Genomic DNA, 25,732 nt, shown 5'->3' with positions numbered 1-25,732 from the left:
AGAAGACATCGATATATTCCGCAATAAAATACACATATTCTACATATGGTGTAAAAAAGACTACTAGAATTGAATGTAAAAAGTAAGTAGGTTTGACGTCGGATTACGTGCTCGGTATCAATATTCGGCGACTGTGTTAGGGAAACCACTTTTTCCCATCACGGAAACGCTTCGTTTTCTGATGATAAAATTACGTTTTTTTTCAAGCACAAAACGCATGGAATTTTTGGTTTATTCAATAGATAATAAAAAAAACCATTCATTGAGAGAATTTCTTGCAAAAATATTGCGAGATATTCGCGATCAATCATATAAATCGAGACTTTTTTTTGGTTTTTTCTACCGTCCTTGAGAAAACCTTACCTTAATTCGAAGTGTTTCCGGTTAATTGACTAAGTCATGCTGTATTCGGTCATTGCGAGAATTTTTATGTACCACTTCAATACTGTTACGCATTTGACCACATTTGTATAAACACCGTTCGGCGAGACCGGATGGAATTCGATTTTGAAATCTGTGTAAGGGAAAGCGTTTTTCGCAAGCCATCAGTGATAATTTTAACTATCATAGCAGCAGTTACACATTCGTGCAATTTTCAATAGTGACCTTTTGAAAATTTATAATGTCTTAATTTTAACCGATTCGTAGAAAAATTTCGATTGGGGTATTAGGAAGTAAAATTCATCATCTCTGGTTCAAAATCAGACCACTTTAATAGCGTCAATTTTTTCAGATTTAAACTTATGGGAACTACCATCCGATTGATGACCTTGACAAATGTCCAGAAAATACTCTTTAACAAAATTATGGTGGTCGTAAAAAGGACCGTTTTGTCGTGACGGTTGAGTAATGCTGAACTTTTAGAGTGTTCAACATAGATGAGGCTGGTGATCTTTATGTTGTTTGGACGAGGATAGAATTCGATTTTGAAATCTGTGTTAGGGAAAGCGCCTTTTGCAGGCATTAGGTGATAATTTTTATCACCATTGCAACAGTTTGACATTTGTGTAATTTCCAATAGTGACCTATTGAAAATTGATAAAGTATTCATTTTAGCAGATTTGTAGAAAGATTTCCAATCGATTGGCTTGTTTAGAATTAAAATCCATCCATTATTGACTGAGTTATAAGTGGTCAAATCCTAACCACTTTTCGTAACGCGGTCGATTTTGGTTTTTTGAAATTGTACCCTCAATATGTTGCCGAAAGACGTAATCCTAATGTAACTTAATATCATTTAGCAGGAAAAGAACAACATCAAACATTTCAATTGCTTTTGGAAGTGTAGGATGTTGGATCTAGGAATTATCTTAGACTCCAAACTAACTTTCATAGCCAATAACAACACAATTATTCACAGGGAAAACAACATGCTAGACTTTATCAAGCGGTTTTGCTATAAGTTTCAGGACCCATACACAATTAAAACTTAATATATTGCCTATGCCTAGTGAACTGATGCAAAATTTGAAAATTTCGCTCCACAATGTTCAAACGGTTTCAAATCGGGTCATGATTAGCCTCCGAAAGTTTAAACTCATTTGATAAGAAACTGACTTGGCACAAACCATTTGAAGTTTATATGAAAATTACTATGGGAAAACAAAACTTTTTGTTCATTGTCTTCTAGCCTTTTTACATATTGTACTGTTAACAAATTCTATTGCTATTCTTATGGGAATTTTTATCAGCTACAACTTTGCAGAAAATCGTTTTTCAGCCAAACGTCAAATTAAATAGTTATTAATTGTTTAAGAGATTGATAATCTTATGGCAAGATTAAGCAACTGTATTGTGGGCAACACTGTATTCTGCAGTGTGACATAGTAGCCATGATTTTTGTCCTCTATTCTACGCGCCATAAACACCAATGTTGCCTGCTGAACAGTTGATTGAGCATAATCATAAGACACCAGTAACTTGAATCGTAATAATTGTTGTTTCTTACATTTGATCGAAAAGTGGTCTTCAACAAAGTTGTAGCTGAAAACATTTTCAACAAGCTCAGCTATCATTTTATAAAGTAGAGTAAAGTGGCTAATTTTGAGGTAGAATTGAACTGAATTTATGGTTTCTCCATAGTAATTCCCATATAAACTTCAAATGGTTTGTGCCAAGTCAGTTTCTTACTAAATGAGTTCAAATTTTGGGAGGCTAATCAGGGCCCAATTTGGAACCGTTTGAGCTCTGTGGAGGGAAAATTTCAAATTTTGCATCAGTCTAATGTCTAGTCAACACTGGAATATTGAAGCATTATATGGTCTCATTTTTCAATCACGCACGAAGAAAGATTAGAATCAGTACAAAAACAATTTCTATTATACACCCTTCGTAAATAAGGTTGGTCTTCATTTCCTCTTGTATTAACATTAAAATAGCGTCGTGAATATGCTATGGTTTCATTTGTAAACGATATCGTTTCGCAGCGCATTTCTATGCACCTACTCGGCAACTGCGAAATCGAAATTTATTTGCCAAACCACCATCGCACGAATTATGCAAATATGAGCCACTAAATCGCATGATGGTCTGTTATAATCAATACTGCGAAACCATTGACTCTGCAATGTCTCGACATAAACTAAAACAGTATTTTAACTCCATACGGAGTCATAACTCACAAGAAGAAGAAAAAGGAAAGCAGACACTGCTTAATTTTTATATAATTCTTCATTTCTCGTACTATTAAGACAAAATTGTACTTTTTACATTTCTTCAAAGATGTTTTTTTTATATATTTAAAAAAAATTGTTTGTGTGTTTGTACTAGTCTACGTCAGTTGACTAGATAAATAAATAAAAAGATTTAGGGTCATCAAAATGCCAGCCCTTATTTAGATCGGGTTCGTCGCTTGAATGTAAAACAATCACCAAAGCAAAACTATGACATTGGACTAGCATTATTAATAGACTACAGTCGTTATTTATGTTTTAAAATTCTGATCCATCATCCATAGTTCAGAGCATAATGTTTCATAGTCATAGTTTCTCCACTACACTACCTTGATACCGTTGAATTGTTTTCCTGTGGTCAACCATGCGTCTCCACATCGTATTTCAATACATAAAACTTGCATGCAGCTAATTGCAACCTCTTACATGAAATCTGCCAGATCGTGCGCTTGTAATATTTTAATTGAGACCACATATGTTATTTGCCTTGTAACATCTATAATAAATGAATTCCATCAATTTGTCGATTTTCCTATGTCCTGCAGAAGCAGGACAAAAGTGTCCATTGATTTGATTAAAATAAAATCCTGACTCACATTTCCACTACCTTCTAATTAGCAACAAGGCACATCATTTTGGAAATATTGCTTCCCAGATACCATCAGCCCAGGCGCTCCCGATTACTCGTAATAGCCGCCTCTGAAATAGTAAAACATGCCGCGAGCTCTGCACTCTGCTGCTGCTGCTCGCTCTGTATTATTATGATTGTCCCAATTCGCTTCAGACACGGTGACGGGTCCTGCCGAGACCGATGTCTGCCGTTGATACCGCCGCTCACCGCCACACACCACGTCAGGGTCCTTCCGCATTCGGACCCGCGACCACGACGACGGCGACCGTAGCACTTACTGAACGATGAAGGTAGTGCGCATGTTTGGACTGACGTCATGCTACAACACAGGGACTGGAAAATATTGCGGAATGTGTCGCCTTGGAAACAACAAATGACAGGCCATGCATACACAATTGCTCGCCCTTTTTTTCATCCTTTTGCCGAGGTATAATTTGTTGATAGAAGTTTCCCGTGCACTTTTTTTTGCTTCTTCTTCCAAGCGGCGTCGTCTTTGAACCGAGACCCCAGAGTAGTTGGAGAAAAACAAAATATAAAGTTTTCCATTAGCTTGCTCCTGGCTACCAAGAATGGAGGCCTAGAATGACGACTTTGGTGAACTTTTGCGCTCCCGGCGGCGGTTCATTACTATTGATGGGGTAGACAGTTGCTCGGTGCTGAACACGGCCAATGAGTGTAGCTCGAAATTGAGTCGAATTTGACTCAACATGGCAAAAAGTGGGGTTACTCAGTGAATGAGTAAAATTTTGCTTCTAGAATGAGTGAAATTTCGGTCGATTTTCCACACATTCAACTTTTTGAGATTTTAAGCCGAATTCGACTCAGTTACTGAGGTACTCTCATCGACCGTGGATACTCCTTCTGAATCGAAAGCAATGAATTTTACGTCATCTGATTTTGTTTTCCCGGTTTACAGCATCCATCTTCTCTCCTTCCTTGGTAGCACTACGGAAGATAAACGATCGCTTTGAGGTCACCACATCGCATAACTTTCCTTTCTTGCTAACTGAACGTCCGTTTGTTCGTGTGTACGATGATTGTGATAATAATGATTACTAACTGTTTGTTTGTTCTCTTTTTTTCCCCTTGCAGATACTTTTCCTCCATAGTGGATAGGAGGAGATAGATGCGTCATTTTCAACATGGCGCCGTGTATATTACTGTGATCTGTGGAACGAGATTCATGAGCCCCATGTAAGTATAACTTGCACCGATACTTACTTTGTTGTGTAGCGTAGATTGAACGGTGGAAAGTAGCTCAGTAAGTTGACTGGAGGAGTTTTCTGTGATGTATGTATTAGGAAAAAGGGATAGAAGTGAGATACTGTGGCTGATATCTGTCAAGGTTATTACAGATCCATAATTGAGATTGAGAAAAAAAATGGCCTAATACAAGTCAGTTTTGTCCTCGAAATCTGAACTGAAATAATGGTTGACTGTTGCATAACTGTTTCCGTTACGATTCATGAGAAAGGATGATACTCCATGAAATATCTTAATTTTTATTAATTATATAATAAAGGTTGAATAGTTCAAATTGAATACTTTATGGAATATTTTCAGAGTGGATTCTGATCAAATCCAGGACTTATTAGAGATTTTTCTAACCGATCAAGGAAATATTTATAAAAAATATACATGTTTTCAAATGAACTGAAGAAATGTTGAATTTTTTGAAGATTACTCAGATAAAATAGTGTGCAAGTTATTTCTTAACAATAAAGTTGGGAAGCATTTAAGTAGTGTCAGGCCAAATAGTGAAAAATAAACCAATTTTAGATTTTACCTCTCAGAATTCCATAACCAAGCTTGTGCAATGTTTCATGAAATTCTGAGAGGTAAAATGTAAAATTTGGTTATTTTTTCGCTATTTGGCCTGGAACTGCTCATGATGGGGTTTGGTCAAGTCAGAAAATGGCCACTACCCTGGGGGTTCTCGGAACATGGCCGGATGTTAGTAATGTGGTGCTGGGCTCTCGGTATAACCACCAATGAACTTGTTGTTCAATTCTCATGAGACTTGAGGTGTCGCATGAAAAATTTGGTACGTATTAGATAACCACCACTCTCGTAACCCATCGAAACATGTTCCGGTCATATCTCCAGAACCAGTTGATCGATTCCAAAATATTCAAGGGCGTTCAATGGGAACATGGTTTCTTTGGTGGTTGTTGCGTCTACAAAGGTTTATTGATTGCCCAGAAACACGCCTTATTTACCAAATCCCGGAACAGGTTTACTGGTTCCAAAACTATTCAATAAAGGTCTATAGGTATAATAAAGGTATATATACTGCCCTTTTCAGCACAGTTGTCCATTCGTGAAAACAGCAAGATGAGAAAAACGCCGTTGAAGATTTTTTTCTTTATGAACTCTTATAGAAGGGAGAACGTAGTTTTGGTATTTTTCGCGACATTTTCTGAACAAAGTAGAAAACTTTTCCTGTTCATTGTGAAGTTAAGGAACTTGACAGTCGATTCCAATGTATAACTCATTTTCGCTAAAAATGATACCTTTCAATTGGCGATTGTTGTGACCAATGCGGTCCAGTTGTTGCCGAGAAATATGTTCTAGTTACAGTGTTTTTCGAAACTTGTTCCGGCCATATCTCCGGAATCAGATGACCGATGACCAGATATTTAAAATGGTTCAATGGAACCATAGGACCTTTCATTTCGTTATTGCGTCAAATTCGGTTCAGTGGTTGCCGAGAAACACACCATCATTTATTTTGTTAGACGCACACAGACGTTTTCCGATATCGTCGAGCTGAGTCGAATGGTTAATTTCACGTGGATTAAAGGGAAATTTTCCAAACGATATGTATTCCGTTTTTTGGGCCGGATTTACATTTATGGGGGCCTGGGGCCAAACATATGTGGGGGCCCTCGAGTGCGCCAAAGTCAACTTTTACAGTAATTAATTTTCACCAAACCAGACTTCAGATTTGGTGCCGTAAGTGAAAACATTGTGTTGCTTCTCAGTAAGATACTGGAGAAGACGTTCATCTGTCCAAGGTGTCAGCAAATATTATAAATTAACAATATGGTTCACTCTTCTATTATCCCCAAGACACGATTTTTCCCGACACTATCGGCACTAGTGTCACGAAAGGTGACTAGTACACTGTAAATTGAGTGCTTAGCAGTCGACCGCTCAATGTCAACAAGACTATCAAAAACAACTCTTACTTACCTTACCAATCAGGCTAAGGCCTTGTTGTCCTCTGCTATCGGAAGAAGTCGTCTCCATTCTACTCGATCCATGGCCACAGTTCGCCAGCCTCGTAGTCTGCGAAGGGTCCGCAGGTCACCTTCTACTTGGTCGATCCACCTTGCCCGCTGCGCGCCTCTTCTTCTTGTTCCTGTTGGGTTGCTTTCTTAAACCATTTTCACTGGGTCGTCGTGCGGCATTCTTACGACGTGCCCAGCCCACCGTAGTCGCCCAATTTTTGCAATGTGGACGATGGATGGTTCTACCAGCAGCTGGTGCAATTCGTGGTTCATTCGCCTCCTCCACGTTCCGTCATCCATCTGCACTCCATCGTAGATGGTACGCAACACCTTCCGTTCGAAAACACCAAGGGCGCGTTGGTCCTCCACGAGCATAGTCCAGGTCTCGTGGCCGTAGAGGACCACCGGTCTAATCAGCGTCTTGTAGACAGTCAACTTCGTGCGGCGGCGAATTTTATTCGACCGGAGTGTCCTCCGGAGTCCAAAATAGGCACGATTCCCTGCCATAATGCGTCTTTGAATTTCTCTGCTGGTATCATTTTCGGCAGTCACCAGTGAGCCCAAATACACGAACTCATCGACCACCTCGATTTCGTCACCGTCAATCTGAACTCGGAGTGGGAGGCTAACATTGTCTTCCCTAGAACCTCTTCCTTTCATGTATTTTGTTTTCAATGCGTTGATGGCAAGTCCAATCCGCCTAGCTTCAGCCTTCAGTCTGATGTACGTTTCCGCCATCATCTCAAAGTTCCGTGCCATAATGTCAATGTCATCGGCGAAGCCAAGGAGCTGGATGGACTTCCTGAATATCGTGCCACTCGTGTCTATCCCAGCTCTTCTGATCACACCTTCTAACGCGATGTTGAACAGCAGACACGAAAGTCCATCACCTTGCCGTAACCCCATTCGAGATTCAAAGGGACTCGAGAGTGTCCCCGATACTCGAACAACGCACATCACTCGATCCATCGTCGCCTTGACCAATCGCGTCAGTTTGTCCGGAAATCCGTGCTCGTGCATAATCTGCCATAGCTGATCTCGATCGATTGTGTCGTATGCGGATTTGAAATCGATGAACAAATGATGTGTGGGCACGTTGTATTCGCGGCATTTCTGCAGAACCTGCCGAATCGCGAAAATTTGGTCCGTGGTAGCGTGGGCACCCATGAATTCCGCCTGGTATTGCACCACGAACTCTCTTGCAAATGGTGACAGACGGCGGCATAGAATTTGGGAGAGTACCTTGTAGGCGGCGCTCAGCAGTGTGATCGCGCGGTAGTTGCAGCAATCCAACTTGTCGCCCTTTTTGTAGATTGGGCATACGACACCTTCTATCCACTCCTCCGGTAATATCTCCTCCTCCCAAATCTTGGCAATTACCCAGTGCAGCGCTCTAGCCAGTGCTTCACCACCGTATTTTAATAGCTCACTTGGTAGTTGATCTACACCAGTTGCTTTGTTGTTCTTCTGCCGACCGATCTCCTCCTCAACTTCTTGAAGATCAGGGGCCGGTAGCCTGTCGTCTTCTGTGCGTGCTCCAAGGTCTGTTGCCGTGCCACCTTCGTTTTCTGCTGCTTCACCGTTGAGGTGCTCGTCATAGTACTGCTTCCACCTCTCAATCACCTCACACTCGTTCGTGAGAAGGTTACCGTCCAAGTCCTTGCACATATCGGCTTGCGGCACGTAGCTTTTGCGCGAACTATTTAGCTTCTCATAGAACTTCCGTGTGTCGTTTACGCGGTACAGATTTTCCATCGTCTCGCGATCTCGGTCTTCCTGCTGACGCTTCTTCCTTCGGAAAACCGAGTTTTGTCTGTTCCGCGCTTGTCTGTATCGCTCCACATTCAATCTCGTGCGGTGTTGCAGCATTCTCGCCCGTGCTGCATTCTTCTCCTCTACTAACAATTTGCATTCGCCGTCAAACCAGCCATTTCTTCGGTCCGGGATTGCAGCATCTAGTGCAGCTGCAGCAGTACTACCTATGGCTGAACGGATGTCCGTCCAGCCATCTTCAAGAGAAGCTGCTCTTCCGTGGGTAGTGCAACTTCTAGCTGCTGCGCGTAGTCCTGGGCAACTCCGGCGTCCCGTAGTTGCTCAATGTTGGGTCGCGGCGTTCGACTTCGACGTGTATTATGCACCGTTGAGAGTTTTGAGCGCATGCATACTGCAACTAGGTAGTGGTCCGAATCTATGTTCGCACTGCGGTACGTGCGGACGTTGATAATGTCGGAGAAGAATTTCCCGTCGATTAGAACGTGATCGATTTGGTTTTCTGTGTGTTGATCAGGTGATCTCCAGGTGACTTTGTGGATATCCTTGCGGGGGAAAAAGGTACTTCGAACTACCATACCCCGAGAGGCTGCAAAGTTCACGCATCGTTGGCCGTTGTCGTTCGATACGGCATGCAGGCTGTTTGGCCCGATTGCCGGTCTATACATTGCCTCCCGTTCTACCTGAGCGTTCATGTCGCCGATGACGATTTTGACGTCCCGTTGCGAACAGCCGTCGTACACTTGCTCCAGCTGCGCAGAACGCTTCTTTCTCGTCGTCGGGTCTCCCTTCGTGTGGGCAGTGCACGTTGATGATACTGTAGTTGAAGAAACGGCCCTCAATCCTCAACTTGCACATCCTCGCGTTGATCGGCTGCCAACCAAGCACGCGTTGGCGCATCTTACCCAGCACTACAAAGCCGGTTCCCAGCTCGTTGGTGGTGCCACAGCTCTGGTAGAAAGTAGCCGCTCGATGCCTGCATTTCCATACCTTTTGTCCCGTCCAGCAAAGTTCCTGCAGTGCTACGACTTCGAAGTTGCGTGGTTGAAGTTCGTCATAGATTAACCTATCGCAACCCGGGAAGCCGAGCGATTTGCAGTTCCATGTTCCGAGTTTCCAATCGTAGTCCTTATTTCGTCGCGTAGGTCTGTGCCGATTGTTCCGATCCGTATTTCTTTCTTCAGTATTTGCAACTTTGTTTTTTTTCAGGGCGGCTTGTTGGGCCTGCCCCAACCCCCTGTCTCGCCGGGGGACCTGTTTAGAGTCCCACGCTGGCACTAGGACGGTGGTCAGCAGCTCCTAACATGGAGAACAGACGCCGTTTTGAGCCGCACCTCCATGATGAACAGACGCTCAGGTTTGGTGAAGCATTTCCTCTATCACCGTACTATGGTTACCGCGCCAGTGTTCGCGTCGCACCTCTTCACTTTGGTATTGCCGGACTGGCAACATTTCCCAGGCTACGCCACCCAGCTGTGTCCATGTTTCAGCTGGTAGTCTTTTGTTATCATATGCAGTGTTGCCAGTATTCCAGATTTATCTGGATTTTCCAGATTTTTAGTCGTCTTGCCAGATACACAGACAGACCACGTATATTTCCAGATTTTTTAAATATGTTCCAGATTTTCCCAGATTTTTAAAACATATTGCTTTAAAAATATCACTGCAATTGATTTACCATCTAATTAAAAAATAAAAAGCCGAACTTGCTACTTTAAAGGCCGTCAACGTTGGACATTATTAGAATTTTAAGGTAATTCTGAAAATAGTTCACAGTTAAGTGTGAGGCGAATTCATTGTGAAAACAAAGGAGAATTTCAAGCTACTTCTGAGTAGAATTTCATCCATCTTAGTGGGCTTCGGGGTCATGCGGCGTCACCCATCATTTAGGCGTATTGTGAGTGCCACGAAGTGAGGGTTCGATTCCCGCTCCAGCCGGTGCAAATTTTGGCAACCTGAAAATTTCCCTACTGTTCTAATGGGTGTGGTGCGTTGACTGTTGTCTAGTGTTAAATTGTTCAGTTTGTGCAACCTCTGGTTGAAGACGGTGTCAATTAATTATATGATTTGAGTAGTAGCTATACTGAAGATCCGAGAGATGTCGCCTCTTCAGTGGTAGGAAAATCATTTTTGCAGTATGGAGAATATCAGAAAATCCACGGTTTGTGACTAAATATGCTTTCACAGAAGGAAACAAATAAACGAGTGTTTACCTTATCACCATAGTAATGTACTCGTGCAATTTTCATGCATCTAAAACTGCCCATAAAGACGATAATGAATAAGAATTGAAAATTTTCATGCATTTCCAAATGGTTTCCTACCATTCCCATACATTCGAAAGTGACTGGCCCTCTGGATGTGGATGATGTCAAAGACAACAAAACATGATTAATTGTCTTTTCAACTTTGATGACAAATGCATATAGATTTTGTCAATAAAGGTAATACAATCCTGAAGAGATATCATAGAAAATTCTTATGATGAAATTTAAGGAGTATGCTGATACGAATCGTGAGAATAATTTCAATGGAATTCTGTCCAATGTTTCTGTGGAGATTAATATTAATAATGTTTTAAGTGCAATTTCTGGGAGACTTTCAAAACCATTTTGGCAAAGCACTTGAGTACTTAGGTAATACTGAAAAGGATTTCAAACCAATTCTAACCTTACCTACAAATCAGTTTAAAGGGAATTATCGGATAAGTCTGAGAAGAGTGTGACGGTCATTCTGAATAGTGGAGGAGATTGTAAATTGAAGGAAATTGTTGAAAATATTTTAAGAATATCATTTCTCTATGGACACAAAATTGAGCCAATTCTTGGGAATTATTACTCTCCAATCATTAGTTGTGGAATTGGAAAGTGATTTATAAGAGATTTCAAGAGGTAATGTTAAGAACTATTAGAATGTTACTGGAACAGTTTAGATATTTTCAAAATTATTTTAGGGGAATATGGAAAAGAAATATGATGGAATTCTAGAAAGATTCAAATTGAACTAAAAAAAGGCGATGATATCCTATGAAGAGTTCCAAGTAAATTCAGATTAACAAAAAAAAATTCATGATCTGGGATGCAGGAAAAACATAAATTCCGGAATTTAGAATCATTGCAAGATCCTAAGACTTCAAAAATTAAGCTATCAGAAATTATTCTTTGGCATAAAGGTCATGCGAATAGTGGAGTTACCCGTAGTTTAGGTAAACTGTGTGTGAGTTTCACGATGTAAGGCTTTGATTCCCACTTCAGCCCGGTGAATTTTGCTTCAAAATAAAATTTCCTACTGTGCTGGGTGTTGTATGATGTCAAGAATTAAACTGTAAATCTGATCAACCATAGAGTAATATTAGAATTATTTAGAACTAATAAAATCGAATCGTAAATCGAATACCCAAGTTTGGGTTAACGATTCTTAGCGTGTTGAAAGTTTTCTTCCTGTCAGTTGTCAATATGGTATGTAAACAGGGATGGTAGATATAATAAGCTGGGAACGGGACATTTCGCCGAAGGTCATTTCACCGAAGGTCATATCGTCAAAGAGCAATCCATTTTCTACGGTTTTGAATTTTTCTCAAAGCTCAGTAAATTTTGAAATCAGACTCGAAAAAAGATTAAGAAGGTTCGATTTTTTCAACCTGGCAAGCTATTCAAATGTAATGCTACCTTCTTTTGAACATGAGCAGTTTTTTTTGAGTTGTACTGATTTCAGAAATTTTCAAATAATATATATTTTTGATCATTCAGCATTCCTATATGTAGCTTCCTTCTTCTGAATATGATCTTTCGAGTTGTACTGATTTCCGAGATTTATAAATAATCAATGTTTTGCATTTGTAGAAATGTTTCCTTCTTTTAAACATGACCAGAGTTGTACTGATTTCGCGATTTTCTCAATAATCAATATTTTTGACTTATAGGAATGATTCCTACTTTTGAACGTGACCAGTTCTTTTCTTTGATTCATGATTAAAATTCGGCGAAATGTTCTATTCGGTGAAATGACCCATTTGGTGAAACGTCCTTCGGTGAAATGACACAGCCCCTAATCTGCCTTTTCTTTTATTTGTTTAATAATACTAGTACTTTGAGCTAATAGTAAAATAATACAGTCTATAGCTGATATCACGGAATATAGGCTTTCTTGGTATCATATTATATAAAGTGATATCAAATACAGTCTGAACAAAGTAAAGACTGGAACGCGCGAAAATTGGTTGACAAAAAATCGTTTCTTTCAGTCAAAATTCATATCACAACAATCTTCTTATTTTTCTTTTGGTAGTTCAATTCATATATTTAAAGGAAAAAATGTTCGTTTATTCTTTTGGTTTGCCCAATCCGAACTGCCGTGCCTTCCGCTTAACTCCTTCCATTAAATTTTGCACTCATCGACCTTATTTGCTGCCGAACGCCAGTTAGATTTAAACTGCTGCTCGTTTTCCATGGATTTATTAGTTTTTTTTTTTTTTAGATTCCGTTTGACCAAGGCCCAATACCGTTCGATAGGGTGGAGCTCTGGGCTGTTGGGAGGGTTGTGGTCTTTGGGTACCACAACCACGTTGTTCGCATCGTACCACTCGATTGCCTTTTTCCCATAGTGGCAGCTAGCCAAGTCCGACCAGAACAGCACAGGTCTATTATGTTGCTTTAGGAATGGTATCAGCCGCTTTTCCAGGCACTCCTGGACGTAGATCTCTTAATTGATGGTTCCCGTAGTAATGAAAATGCCGCTTTTTAGACCACACGTGCATATGGCCTGCCAGACGAGATATTTTTTCGGGAACTTCGATAGTTTGATGGTTTTGAAAATTTCAGCCACCTTCCCTTTTCCTGATGTGGTATAAAACTCCTGTCCCGGAAACTGCTTGAAATCCACCTTCACATAAGTTTCGTCGTCAATGACGAAACAGTCGAACTTTGTGAGCAGATTCGTATTCAACTTTTGGGACCGCTGCTTTGCCAAGGTGTTTTGTTTGAAATCACGGTTCGCCACCTTCACCTTCTTAAACGTCGACAACCTGGCTAGTTTCTTGGCCCGCTGCACAGTAGTATGGGAGACATTGAGCTTGACAGCGACGTCCCGGATGGAGAGGTTGCAAGGTTGAATTCCGCTTATATTTCACCACCACCTTCTTCGTCGTCGCTGGCACGTCCAGATTACGATTGCTGCCGCTTCCAGGCTTCCTGGCGGTCGACAGACGCTCCCCGAACACTTTTAAAACGTTTGTCACGGTCAATTTGGCCACATCCAGCAATTTTGCCAACTTGGCGTGTGAGAACGTCGGATTCTCTTGCTGCGCGAGCAAAATTTTGACACGCTGCTCCTCTTGCTTGGACGTCATTTTGAAAACTTTAGAGCAAACGGTGAAAACTCATCATAGCAAAATGCAGCATTTCAGGGTTTTTTTTATGCCTTTTTAACAAAAATACACCAATTTGAAGTTGATCAATTTTTACGCGTTCCAAACTTTATAATGTCATGACGTCAGGGTGGCGTGTAAAATGCATGAGAAAGCTAATACCAACTGGTGGAAACTAACGATTTAAAATTGGCTCACTACTTGACTAGCCTATTGGTCCCAAGCAAATCGATTAAAGTACCCCATTCTAGTCAAAATTCTAGTACTACACTATGTTTGTTTTGATTCGCTATGAAAGTTTGAAAGATAAAATGAGGGGTTCGTGGATTTGACTATGTTTCGAGGGGTGCATCGATTAGCTTGGGTCCGAAGAGAGTACCAGAGCTGAGCCAAAAAGTTGAGCACGTTTCTTCGGGATCTTCTGGTCTTAGAGTTACCTCTATGCTAATACCATATCACAATACCATGGTTATCACAATAGGGGAGACCTATTCCTCCTTGACATTAAGCCGGGAATGTTTAATGGAACTTTTCCTGGATGCATATCAAATGGATTGCTCAAATAAATTTCATCAGAAGGGGGATCACTAGATTGCCCTTTTTTCTTTTGCGGCAGAAGAAAGTTTCGCCAAATCGACTTCCAAGCAAATTACTATAAGAATCCGAAGGATGGAAGAGGAATTTTCCCAATCAATATCCAAGCAGGATTAACTCGGGTAGGGTCCAAACAAGTTGTCCTGAGGAATGAGATACAATGCACCTGAGTCAACAATTTTACAATAAAAAAAAATCAGTTTACATGTACCGTGTGCGTGATAATGTTTGCACCATTTTATTTATTCAAAGGGGGGATGTTTCTCAGAGTCTTAAACTATTTTAATCATCGATCGAGTTTCCACTTGCTTCAATTACGGCCTCCACACGCTTCCGGAATGCACGGCAGGTTCTAATAATGTAGTCTGGATCCATTGCTTTCAGGCTTGCTATACTCGGGTGGCGTTTAGAACAGGCCTTGGCCTTCATGCCGCACCGTATTGAGTAATCCAGCGGATTAAGATCGGGGCTGGATGGCGACCACATATCCTTCGCCCAGAACGGAAGATGTTCCTGCAACCACTTCTGAGTGCGGTTCGAGGTGTGGCAAGGAGCCCCATCTTGTTGAAATACAACATTTGGCTTCGGACCGTACTGTTCTTTGATCCACGGAAGAACATACTTACTTAAAATCCCAATGTAGACCTCCGTGTTGACCTTGTCGCCTTCTGGAATGAACACCGGGTCCATTTTTTTGCCATCGGAAGCCACCAATCCAAACACCATAACGCTAGCAGGATGCTTGGCCAGATACACGTTTTTGTGCTCGTCGGCCACGTCTTTTACCGGAAGAGAACTAATATACCGGTCGGTTCTGGAATTTGATACGGGATCGACGGTAAACATGCTCTCGTCGGTGAAGAGGATTACCGGACTTTTTCGGAAGTTCAACATTTTCTTGCATCGTTCGACTCGTAGCTCCCGGACGCGGTTGGTAACCATGTGAGTTTTTTTCCGTGCCCTCTACTTCACCCCGCACTCTTCCTTTACGATATTCCGTGCCGTGAAGTCACTGATCCTGTGTTCCTTTGCCATTTTCCTTATTGAACGCACTGGATTCACCCGAATCTTCCTTTTGATAGCAGCGATAACCCTCGAAACCCGAGCTGACCTCGGACGACCTGTGGCCACCTTCGTGGATAGTTGTCCTTTCTATTCTCGGTCTAAAACCCCTTTTGACGGTCCACCGGGACACTTCCACGGGACACTTCCACGGGACACTCCCACGGGACACTTCCATGGTGCAACTGTCAAACTAAGTAAATCATTCTCTTTTATACACAGTCTACTACGGTATGAGCTATAGGTTACGTGCTGCAAAGAAAACCAAGGCATTGTATGCACAGGTGAAACGGGAATCTTATTTGTACGATGGTGCAAACACTATCACGCATACGGTAAACATTTGTTTGAACGATTTGGATACATCAAAAGTGATTTATTGATAGTGTGTAATCATATTAAAAAAAAAACCGTTAATTGTTTGGAAATTAGAGCCCAACTTGTTTCGATTCGTTGACCACGAACCTATAAATTTAGACACAAAACTAAATAATTTCCACCTATTGATGTGCTTCCTTTCTGTTCTCTTTCTCTTCCTTGCAATTTCAGACCATCGTTGACGTTGACCACACGATGAGTGGAATCCGTCGCGGGGCAGAATCTCGTAGCAAGTCCTTTTTGCTATAATTGTTAATCGTAATTGTGTAGAGTTACGAGCGTGTCTTTTTGTGTCGATTTTATTTTTGTCATTCACTAAAATTGAATCGTTTTTCAAAATTTTCCGTTTAGTTGGTGAAGAAACTAGTTTGATCATGGTTCGCAAGAAAGCAGATCGACTGAAAACCGATTGATTTTTGATTATCCGGAAACCATTCGCAGTGTGCAGCGTATTTATGTAAATAATCTACTAATAACACTACATCAAGCAATTGTAAAGTGAGTGTGCGTGTGTGTGCAGCGTGACAGAAGAAAGCAAGAGGGAGTGGAGTGAAGAAGAATATCCGTTTGAGGACAGCAGCAGAAGATAAGAGAAAACCCCGTCCTGCACGAGTTCGCGAGTGCAACCGAACCGCCCCCCGTTCGATGTTCGATCATTCCGGCTTGGATATCAAACACGGGCGGTCATGAAAAAATTTGCTTTAGAACGGATTGTGTTGAGCTTCAGCTGCGACAGTGTTGCCGCCGCGACAGAATTCGCTGCGTCTGTGAACTTTGTTTGCGTCACAGGTAAAGTTGCCGTGCGAGGAGGAGGAGGATGCTAGTGGAAACTTTGCTACAAAGAGAAATATGTTTTGATCTTTCAACAGGACGGCCCACCGTCCAAACTAGTTCCTGGGGCCCGAGTCAATACCTGGCCGCACCTAGTGCGTGCCCACATCGTGCCCCCATAACACATCATTGTTAGCAGGTAACGGATATTTGTTTGCATATTTGTATTTTGCTTGAGTACAATTTACGTAGATTGATGGTAGATTTTGATAGCTGCATGGTAGAAGTGATAGTTCTCTTTGCTTTCGTTACAGGAGGATTATCATAATAATAATGAATTCGGTTGAGGGGCCAAGTAAACGTCTACGGTGGGTTCAGTAGTGGGGGGAAAATCAATACCGACAGCAAAATGGGCAGTTTGTCAAAAACCTTTTCCGGTAATTACTCGTGGCATATTGAATTACAAGGCTTCTTGGCAGATGTTTTTTTTTTCGACACGGCTGGGTACTTTCCATTGAAGCATAATGAATGTTACTTTTTCAACAAGGGGGAGCTAATGGTGTAGGTGGGCAATTCGATTTTGATTGTTATTGTTGTCGATTCGAAACGAGGGTTGTGGGAAGTAAACTTTCAATACTTAATTAATAGGGCTTCAAAAGATTCTTTTGTTTCGTTGCTTGGTCCTCTCTGATGGAATTCTTTGCTGGTGCGTTTTTAAAAAGTTTCCATAATTACTAGGGCCTGGCGTAGTGATTTGCATTCTTCTCACGATTGACCTAAAATGGGTTTCAAGTGGCTAGAATAATAGAAACAAACGAACTAACTGCTAGTGGGCATGAATTGTGAATAATTAGGCATCTTTAAATCTGAATGCTGGTCAATTCGGTTTAAATGTTTTTTTTTTCCGTGTTGGGTATTTTGATCACTGCACTTAGATCTATTGTGATATATTCCCCGTTTTAATATTGCTTTATCAGCATGTCGTATCACCATTTTATGAAGCGACCGACATAGACTGACCGAAAGCATTTTGCCAGTCAGGTATTACATTTCGAATGAATTGCACTACTTGGCTGGGAACTGAACTCCAAATATCAAAGGGTTCTGTCAGCTCCTTATCCAGAAAAATACGCCTCTTATGGAAGATTGCTGTACAAGAGCATAGCAGGTGTTCAGAGTCTTCTTTTTCTATGCCACATAATCGACACATGTCATCTTGAAGTTTTCCTATTAGCTTCAAGTGATATTTACATGGACAGTGCCCTGTTATTAAACCAGTGTACATACTGAGATCTTTCTTTGATAGTTCAAGAATTTTGCTAGTCATTGAAATTCTCAAAGTTCTGTGCAAAGTTATCCTGAATCGGATACAGGAGAAGATCGACGCGACTCTCCGACGGCAGCAGGCAGGATTCCGTGCCGGAAGATCTTGTGTGTACCATATTGTCACGCTCCGCATCATCCTGGAGCAGGTCAATGAATTCCAAGAGTCCCTTTATTTGGTATTCATTGACTACGAAAAAACTTTCGACCGTCTCAATCACGAGAATCTGTGGGGCAAGGGAGTCCCGGATAAAATCGTCAACCTCATCGAAGCGCAGTATGAGGCTTTCACGTGCAGAGTTCTGCATAACGGAGCCTTGTCCGACCCTATCCGGGTAGTCGCTGGTGTGAGACAAGGATGTATACTATCACCGCTACTGTTTATCATCGTAATCGACGAGATCATGGTAGGTGCAATTGACCGTGTACCGAACCGTGGGCTGCTTTGGCAGCCTATCACCATGGAGCATCTCAACGACTTCGATTTGGTTGATGATGTTGCTCTACTAGCACAACGGCGCTCTGATATGCAGAGTAAGCTCAATGACCTAGCCGAACGCTCCTCTGCGGCGGGTCTCACCATCAACGTCAACAAGACCAAATCGTTGGATATCAACACGGGTAACCCTTCCAACTTTACGGTAGCGGGGCAAGCAGTGGAGAAGGTCGACAGTTTCCAATATCTTGGCAGCCAAATAGCGTCGGACGGCGGGACCAAGAGCGACATAGGTGCACGAATCAAGAAGGTTAGGGCTGTCTTTGCGAGTTTACGAAACGTATGGAGATCCAACCAGATAAGTCAACGCACCAAAATCCGAATTTTCAACTCGAACGTGAAATCTGCGTTGTTATACGCCAGCGAGACGTGGTGTGTATCAGCGGAGAACACTCAAAAGCTGCAGGTCTTCATCAACCGATGCCTGCGGTATATAATTCGTGCCTGGTGGCCTCACAACTGGATCTCGAATGCCGAGCTCCATCGTCGATGTCATCAGAAGCCAATAGCAACAGAAATTCGAGAGCGAAAGTGGAGGTGGGTCGGCCACACACTTCGACGGGGCGGAAACGAAATCTGCAAGCAAGCGCTGGATTGGAATCCAGCAAGACATCGCAGCAGAGGCAGACCCAGGGGCTCATGGCGGCGGAGCCTCAATAAGGAAATTAAGCAAGTCGATAGAAATCTGACCTGGGCCCAGGTTAAGGCAAAAGTGAGCAGCCGCCCAAGATGGAAGTCTTTCACGTTGGCCCTTTGCACCGCTGGTGGTGCACAGGACCCTTAAGTATTGAAATGCTCGGATTAATAAACCGTTTCGACTGCCTAGCAATGAGAGTGTTGTTTCAATTGGTCTCCACTTTCATTTTTTTCCCATTTCTTGAACTCCATTCTAAGAGAGCAAGCAGAAACTCCACAGAATGGTTCTGGTCTTATAAATTGTTGAGATGATCCAAGCCTAGCTAGTGTGTTGGCTTTCTCATTCCCTTGAATTCCACAGTGACCAGGAACCCAAAATAGGTTCACTTGGTTTTGGCAGGGAAATTTTTGGAGTGACATTGCACATTCCCATACAAGTTAAGAATTACATTTTGCTGATTTCAAAGCATTTAGTGCTGCTCGGCTATCAGACATAATGCAGATATTCGAATGCCTATAATTTCTACGCAAGTAAATGTTAGAACATCCAAGAATTGATTTGACTTCTGCTTGTAACACGGTAGGCCAGTAGCTCATAGATATTGAGATATTTATACCTGGACCTGTTACCCCTGCTCGTACACCATTATCCAATCTAGAGCCGTCTGTATAAAAGACAATTGATCCTGGACGAATGTTTGGTCCCCTATTGTCCCACAAATCGCGATCCGCATCTGCTACATTGTAAAGACGATCGAAGTGATATTTTTTCTTCATTCAATCTTCATTTTGTAACATAAAAGAATAAATATTGAACACTTTTAGGATGCTCATATGTCCTCTAAGATCACCTTCAAGGAAGTGCTGTGAGCGTCGGATCCTTAATGCACTCCTTTCGGCTTCTAATTGAATAAATTGATGCAACGAAAGCAGATAAAGTAGAGCATCTAGTGCCATACTTGGTGTGCTGCTCATTGCACCAGTTATTGATAGAGTAGCTAGCCTTTGCAGCCTCCTCAGCCTCTGCTGAGCTGATTTTTCATTGGTTTCAGGCCACCAAACCAATGATGCATAGGTTATTCTGGGTCTTACAATTGTCAAATAAATCCAGTGGATCATTTTACGTTTTAGTCCCCATTTCCAACCAATTTTTTTTTTACTTATCCAAAGAGCATTTGTTGCCTTACTAATGACTTGCTCTAGATGTGAATTCCAATTTAGTATGCTGTCAAGAGTAACTCCCAGATACTTGACTGTGTTTGAAAGTTCTAAAATTATTCCTTTCAGTTTAATAGTATTTATGGACTTTTTTTTTTCTTCGTGTGAATGGTACAATAGTTGTTTTAGATGGATTAATATTCAATCCTTCGCTAGTGCACCACGATGAAACATAATTTAAAGCAATTTGCATTCTACTTGAAATGACATAGTCATATTTTCCATGCACTAATATGACTATATCATCTGCGAAGCCAATAATCTCGAAGCCCTGTGCTTCTAAGTTTTTAACTATTAAAGACCACAGTAGAGATGAAAGAACACCTCCTTGAGGACACCCTTTTACAGCTCTTACTGTTATGGATGAGCTTCCAAGGTTTGCTGAGATTTCTCTTTTGCTAAGCATTTCGTTAATCCAATTAACTATGCTTTTATCGAACTCATGTTTTATCATAGCTTTTTTCATTGAGTGATAAGATGCATTATCAAATGCTCCTTCAATATCATTGAACGCTGCTAGGGAAATTTCTTTTGATTCAAAAGATTTTTCTAGTTTTGTAACCAGCGTATGAAGCGCTGATACGGTTGATTTACCTGTTTGATATGCAAACTGATATTTATTAAAAGGAATTGTAACCAAGTACTTTGACTTTATATACTCATCTATTATTTTCTCCATTATCTTCAGCATAATGGAAGATAGGCTAATCGGTCTGAAGGATTTAGGAGACGTTTTATCCTTTTTGCTAGCCTACGGAATAAATATAACCTTAACTTGACGCCAGTTTATTGGAATATAGCTTAATGTTAAACTTGCTCTAAACATGTCTGTAAGAATAGGTATCAATGTTTTTTTCCCTTTCTGGAGTAGTACTGGAAAAATTCCGTCCCTACCTGGTGGTTTGAAAGGTTCAAAATAATCAATCGCCCATTCAACTCGTTTCTCTGTAAAAATTACTTTGCCCAGATTTTGAGCATCTTTCCTGGCTCTCTCTGATCCAGTCGACTCGTTAATTGTTTCCTGAACATACGTCCTGGTTTTTCAGAGACAGTTTTTGCTGCACATATATTCTGATCTTCATTTATGTTAGAAGTTGAACATGGAAAGTGTGTTTCCATCATTATCTCTAACGTTTCCTCCACTGATCCAGTAATCGTGCCGACCTCTTTTTTAAGAGTTCCTAGGTCATTTGAATGATCTGTTGAAAGAACTTTCTGCAATCTAGCAGCAATTGGAGTATTTTCAATGTTTTCACATGTATGCCTCCAATCATTTCTTTTTGATCTTCTAATTTCCCTATTATAAGCTGTAAGGGCTTCTGTATATTGATTCCATTGCTTTGTTATTTTTGCCCGGTTAAATAGTTTCCGGACTTTCTTTCGAATTTTCTGTAAGGTTTTATTCCACCAAGGTACATCTCTATTGGTAGAACGTTCCTCTGCAGGACAGCTATCGTAATAAACCTGTTGTATTAAGCCAGATAGCTGTTGAGAATTGTTTAAATGTTTAATTAGAACAGAATTTTTTTCAAAACACTGTTATTCCCAATGGGTAGGTCACTCCGCACTCCAATATTGGATCATCTTTTTCGTTAGTGTGCCACAGGTGTGCCGATTGTGCTGGTCATAGAGCAATCTGCGGTTGTTTGTAAAATACCCATCCCAGCAACCCGGTATTTCTGACACCTTGAATGTTTTGGTTTGAAATCGCAAGGATAAATCAGATTGAGGATGACGCGGGAAGCGGCGGGTATGCGAAATTATCTGAATTAAGGGTACTACTGGGGTCAGAATAACCGCTTCTTTCTCTTGAGTCCTCTCTAGAACCTACATTTCGTATTTAGATACATAAGTGAACTGCTGGTCTGAGTTCCTCTGGCATATTCAATTAGAGGATGTTCCTGAATGTACAGTCAAACAGCACGTAATGTTGTAAATAACTTCAAAGGTAGTTGTCCAACAGTGCTCCCATTTTATTCACAACAATCCAATGCCTACGAGATTGTGCCGAAGGTATGCCGAAGCTGTGCCGAATCTAACTTCAGCACAACGTGCTGAGTGACTTATTCCCCATGGTTATTCCACAGTCATTCCTAATCCAAGAAAAATTCACATTCTGTCGAGTATGTTTTGGCACTCCCATTTGTTGCCCTCTCTGCCATAGTAAATTTATCTAAATGATGGTCGGAGCCTAGTGCGGCTAGTTCGTGTGAGCACTGATCTATTGATTCAAAGCTCACAAATTAACAGTCCACTTGAATGCCCAAGTGTTACAAAATTGAGTCGCTCTCTCTATTGAAAGTTATCTAAATATTCTCCCGAAATTGGTAAGAAATCTCAAATTTTTTTTTAAATGCTGCTCACAATTCCTATGGAACTCTCCTTGGAATTATCTAAAAGATTATCACCAAAATATCCTTGAAATACTCCTCGAAATTCCCTTGATATGTTCCTCAGAATTTGGAATACTACAAGGGTGCGGCTTTGTCTAAGATGCCAGTAGCTGGGTATTATTAACCACCCTTGGGGCCCCTGGTATATTTTTAATTGCGGGGCCCCTATGATGTGATCTTAATTTTCGGATTCTAGCACACATGAAATAAAAATGCGTCAATAATTTATAGACTTAACTTAATTTTCTAACCTGCTTTTGTGAATAAATTAAATCTGATTACGAGCCCTCATACTTGCAAATTGATTAATAGATTTGTTGATATTGAAATTATGATATGATATGATATGATTCATCAATATTCCGTACTAAATATTCATAATCATTAATCAATTTTTTAGTCTGGTTTATTTTCATATACTTTGAGCAGTTGGTGGTAATTTAAATATCCTCAGAATTATTTCCACATTTAGGAAAACAAATTTCGCAAATAGATTTTATCACAACAATGCGTTGTCCATGATTTGGATTTTGCCATCTTGCTTTGGTTCAGTTCATATGTCAATAACTAGTTCCGGAAAACCTCATTAAACTATAAAAATACTAAATTCTTTCAGTTCTTGAGTTTGGCACTTTTTGCTTCCTCTCGGCAAGAAAAAGCCACCTAATCAAACTGGAACGTATTCAATATCGTTGTTTACGTATTGCCCTCGGCTGTATGCATTCAACACGCAATATGAGCCGAGAGCTTCTAGCTGACGTAAAACCCTTGCAGAACCGTTTCTGGGAGCTCTCATTAAGAGTATTGATCAAATGTAGTGGCAGGGGTGACCCCGGCGTAGTGGTTAGTATCCATACCTCTCACGCCAAATTCACGAGTTCAAATCTCACCCCGGACAAGTCACGAATGACCCAAGAGCGTTAAAGTGACTATAATAAAAAAAAAATAGTGTCAGTAACAGCCTTGTGATTGACAACTTCGAAGCAATGCTCGAATTGAGCACCCAGTCTAGATTCGTCCGAATCTACCTTAATTATAAGTCATCGGATATTTGCCTTCCGTGCTATGACCCCCCTCGTGTACGCTTTACTAACTACAGTTCCCCCATTGACTATGATCTCTCCATGAAACAGGCTATTTAAAGAGTTCCAGATCAACTTTGACCTATCTCAATTCCCCGTATTTTTGCTGAAAAGTACTAACAAGTCAATTGCAATAGAAGATTTTTCACTGAATGAAACTTCAGGAACCTTGTTTCGTTTATGTTGCTGAGCTAGCAGCAATCAACTTCGCATTGGGGATAATTTCCGACATTCCCACAGACCATTACTTTATCTTCTCCAATAGTCTCAGTTAGATTGAGGCTATTCGGTCTATGAAACAAGGTAGTCATTCATCTTATTTCCTTTCAAAGGAAAGGGAGCGGATAAGTTTGCTGGTCGAAAGATCATTTATGATTAACTTTGTATGGGTCCCCTCAAATTGCTGAATCCCAGGCAATGAGATGGCAGACTCTCTCGCAAAGGTAGGCGCACAACAAGGCGAGATTTATGATAGAAGAATTCCACATGATGATTTTTCCCATTAGTACGTCAGAGTTCTCTTCTAAGCTCGCAAAACGATTGGACAAGTAATTCTCTTGGGCGGTGGCTACATTCCATTACTCCACATGTTTCTTCGAGAGCGTGGTTCAAAGGTCTGGATGTAAGTCCAACCACTACTCGTTACATCAGAATAAACCTCGTTGACAGCAACATATGTAGGTGCAGAATCGGTTATGATGACATCGATCACGCAGTTTGACATTGCCCGGGTACTGACGTCTCCAGAGCACGACTATTGGATACCCTAGTGGCCCGAGGTGGACAACCCTTCCGTGAAGTAAGAGCTGTATTGAGAGCCATTGTGTCTCAGTCTTATTATCCACCTGTTTCTGTGCTACTTGCCCCTGCCCAGCCAGCATTTGGTCAACCGATCGAGAGTAGTATCTGAAGGAGGCTTCAGAAACCTGTTTCCTACCTAGCTCCTTCCAATCGAAATTGTTACCTATTAACCTCGAGCCCGCCACGAGTAATTGGTACCCAATACTAATCTAGATTTGCTGCTGTTTAAAACGTTAATTAAAAAATTACGGATTTTTGGCTCCGCAAAGTGCCACACACGACTGAGCCTAGCAAATAAACGAACTAGTTTAAAAAAACACTCATCTTCTTCTCGTTCCCAGTTCTGGCTTAATCAATATTATGAAATGCACAACTTTACCCAAGAAACTCTCTCCCTAGGACGCTCTATCTAGGCGGTGGGAACAAGAACTAAACAGAAACCTTAAAAAGTTGGTGCTTTATAAACCGATCAATTTTGCCGAAGAACGTAACCGCCCTACTGTCTTTCAGTAATCTGACAGTATATGTGAGAGTTTCTATTTTTATTTTCATGTGATTGCGTTTTCTATGAATATTTAGACTTTCACTACGAAATGTGGAAGCTGCCAAAATTTTCTCTGGCTTTGAGAACTTTTACTTTTAGAGCTTTTCCTTGACGTTTTCACGAATTCGCCAGCTGGAAGCTTGAGAACAAAGGGGTCAAAAATAAACATTCGAAGTAGTGTCATTGAAACCAGAGACGCGTGAAGACTGAAACCAAAAGTTCAAATAACACCATCAATCGCGGTTTCAATCGAGCAATGTAAATAAACACGAGCGCTTGACGAGAAAAAGCGTGGGGGAGTATTGCGATCGAGGTGGGAGTTTAATTTTTGAGATTTCAATAATTATATATTTTTTTCTTCATTATTGAAAATGTATGCCAATTGCCTAGTTCATCTCATAATAATTATAATTAAGTTTGCGTATGAAAAGTGAAACTGGATACTATGTGACTTTTGACACATAACATATGTGGAACTTCATGCAAAATAGATGACTAAAAGTTGACCCCTTTTTTGTGTTGCCTCGACATCGTTGGACATCGATCTGTCAAAACAAAATTTTCGTGATATCGACACTCAGCGTTCATAAGGACCAATGTCGAAAACGTAAACCATGGCTTCTTTCGTAAATTTCGCGTAGTTCAAAGTCAACCAATGTAAGCCACCAATTCTATCGGATAGGAGGACTCTCGTTCTATACAATCATCGTGGTGGTTTACTTGAGTGAGTTTTCATATTCGAGAACTTCTCCGAGAAAGTAAT

General features: G+C 41.0%; 1 protein-coding gene across 50 annotated transcripts in view; it reads left to right on the top strand.

Annotated features, from left to right (window-relative positions):
- Positions 1-25,732, top strand: part of para (paralytic) — a 382,611-nt gene that overhangs the window by 88,849 nt on the left and 268,030 nt on the right. For all 50 annotated transcript variants that reach the window (XM_065226528.1, XM_065226876.1, XM_065226868.1 and 47 more), the window contains 3 exons: positions 4,396-4,497; positions 15,877-16,494; positions 16,575-16,675. The gene's annotated coding sequence lies outside the window, so the exon portion shown is untranslated. The remainder of the gene's footprint in view (positions 1-4,395; positions 4,498-15,876; positions 16,495-16,574; positions 16,676-25,732) is intronic.

This window comes from Ochlerotatus camptorhynchus, unplaced genomic scaffold, assembly GCF_037179485.1.
Source record: "Ochlerotatus camptorhynchus isolate MF236.1 unplaced genomic scaffold, CSIRO-AGI_Acam_v1.1 ptg000022l, whole genome shotgun sequence".
NCBI classification, from domain to species: domain Eukaryota; kingdom Metazoa; phylum Arthropoda; class Insecta; order Diptera; family Culicidae; genus Ochlerotatus; species Ochlerotatus camptorhynchus.
The sequence above is the reverse complement of the archived record's forward strand: the minus strand, read 5'-3'. Positions and strand labels throughout refer to the sequence as shown.